The sequence below is a fragment of the Triticum urartu genome, chromosome 6 (assembly GCF_003073215.2).
Source record: "Triticum urartu cultivar G1812 chromosome 6, Tu2.1, whole genome shotgun sequence".
Lineage (NCBI taxonomy): Eukaryota > Viridiplantae > Streptophyta > Magnoliopsida > Poales > Poaceae > Triticum > Triticum urartu.
In genome coordinates this window covers 349,589,300-349,591,870 of record NC_053027.1, presented here as the reverse complement: position 1 = coordinate 349,591,870, position 2,571 = coordinate 349,589,300, and the positions used below count along the sequence as shown (strand labels likewise).

Here is a 2,571-nt window from a genome sequence, read left to right as displayed (position 1 = left end):
CACGCTTGTTTCCCTTGACTTTTCATGCGCGCAAACGGGCATCACATCTCTGTCCCCCCTCAAGGCCGACGCAGGCGCCGGCCGGTCGTCCCCGTCAGGCCGCTTCTCCTTCGGCTTCTACGCCACGGAAGGCGGCCTCGCTGTTGGCGTTTGGCTCGCCACCGCGCCCAACGTAACCATCACGTGGACTGCAAACCACAACGACACGGCAACGCGCGGCATGCTAAGGCTCGCCGACGACGGCCGTCTCCTCTGGACCGGCGCGGGCGACCATGACAGGACCGTCGCGCAGCCGTCAAGGCTGGCTGTGACAGGTGCCATGCGCGATGACAGCAACTTTGTGCTGTTCGGCGCTGATGACACGGTGGTGTGGCAGACGTTTGAGTCCCCGAGGGACACCCTGGTCGCCGGGCAGGACCTCATGCCGGCGGCGCAGCTCTTCTCCAGCTTGTCCGACATCAACAAGGCCGCAGGGAAGTACCGGCTCGTCAACCAGCAAGAGGACGACAACCTGGTGTTGTACCCGATGAGCACGCCGAACGACCCAGCCTCGTCGTACTGTAACACGGGGACGTTCGATTTGGGTTTCACCCTCATCTTACGCCTTGATACCAGTGGCCTGCTCTACCTGGTGAACAACGATGGCAGCTTTACCAAGAACCTGACACGGTCTGGGGCCTTAAAAGCGGGAGAGCAAGCCTACTACCGACTCACGCTTGATCCTGATGGAGTTCTGCGTTTGTACCGCCATACCTCCGTGTCTGGCGGTGCGACCAATACCACCACCGTCGTATGGAGCGCTCTCACCGATCGATGTGATGTCCATGGTGTTTGTGGGCACAACAACTACTGTGTCCTTGACCAGGATCGGCCTAGCTGTTTGTGCCCGCCGGGGTTCGATTTTCTCGACGCGAGCAATGCGGAGCTCGGTTGCACGGTGAACTCCAGCGCCGGCGACTGTAAAGGGGGGGCAACAACAAGACGCCGCAGACTTCTTCGTGAAGTCCATGCCGAACATGGAGTGGGCAGACATAACGTACGACGCGGTGAGCAAGGCCACGAGCGCGCCAGAATGTGTGGCAGCATGCATGGCCGACTGCTTGTGCGTCGCAGTGCTGCGGGACACCGACAAAGGCACGTGCAGCAAGCAGTAGCTCCCTCTGCGGTACGGCCGCGCTGGAGGCAGATACACGATGTTCGTCAAGACCGCGGGAGCGGTGACAGGCAGCAGCGGCACCCACAACAAACCCGTTGGGCGCACGACCATCATCGTGTTGGTTTGCATCGGCATCCTGGCATGTGTCGCGTTGTCGGCCTTCATTGCGTCCGGGTGGCTGCTCCACGTGAAACGGAGGGCTGTGCTTCGGAACGTGGCACCTGCAAACGCGAGCGCCGACGACGGCGAAGGCTTGGAGGAGGAGGAGGCAGCGCCCCTGAGGTTGTACACTTACCAGGAACTGGAGCATGCCACGTACTGCTTCCGTGACCCGGTGGGCCGTGGCGTGTTCGGTACGGTGTTCAAAGGTGCGTTGCGCAACGGCGAGCAGGCTATCGCCGTGAAGCGGCTGGAGAAGCTCGTGGAGGATGGCGAACGGGAGTTCCAGAGAGAGGTGCGCGCCATCGGGCGGACGAGCCACCGCAACCTGGTCCGCCTCCTCGGCTTCTACCACGAGGGCGCGCACCGTCTCCTGGTGTACGAGTTCATGAGCAACGGTTCGGTGACCGACCTGCTGTTCAGGGGTGCTGCCTCGACGCCTCCATGGTCCGACCGCCTTGGCATTGTGCTCGACGTGGCCCGGGCCTGCACTATCTCCATGACGAACTCAGCAGCCGCGTGATCCACTGTGACCTCAAGCCGTAGAACATCCTCATAGACGCGGCCAGCACGGCCAAGATAGCCGACTTCGGGCTTGCCAAACTGCTCCAACCTGACCAGACACGCACTTTCACCGGTGTCCGCGGCAGGCGTGGGTACCTGGCCCCCGAGTGGTACAGGGGCACGGGCCCTGTCACGGCGAAGATTGACATGTACAGCTACGGCGTGGTGCTGCTGGAGATTGTGACGTGCAGGAGGAACATGGAAATGGAGGAGGCCGGTGAGGAGCAAACCCTGATGGAGCTGGTGTATGAGTGCCTACTGAAGGGTGAGGTGAAGAGGGCCATGAAAAGCGAGGAGGAGGTCGATACGGCGGCCGTGGAGAGGGTGGTGAAGGTTGGGCTCTTGTGCGTGCAAGGAGAACCTCAGTCTAGGCCGTCCATCAAAACCGCCATCTTAATGCTGGAAGGACATCTAGACGTACCATTTCCTTCGCCTCCGGCTTCTTAGCTAGTGATGAACTTTCATATCACCCAGGTCGTTCGGAACATGATGAACTACTCGGCTATCAAATGGAAATGCCGTTAAAATTGGTGGAGTCGAACACATTTGTCATGAATGCAAATGACATGCACATATAAATGATGTTTTTCTAGAACATTTAGATATCTTATTTTCATTTTTCTGGTTAGTATGAATTTGTTATGAAGTTTTCAAAGTAATGATCAAATGGTCAAAGGGCAAAAGTACAAGAG

The 2,571-nt window shown here is 58.8% G+C and overlaps 1 pseudogene; it reads left to right on the top strand.

Moving 5' to 3' along the window:
• Positions 1-319: 319 nt before the first annotated feature.
• LOC125516776 lies at positions 320-2,326 on the top strand (annotated as a pseudogene).
• Positions 2,327-2,571: the final 245 nt, after the last annotated feature.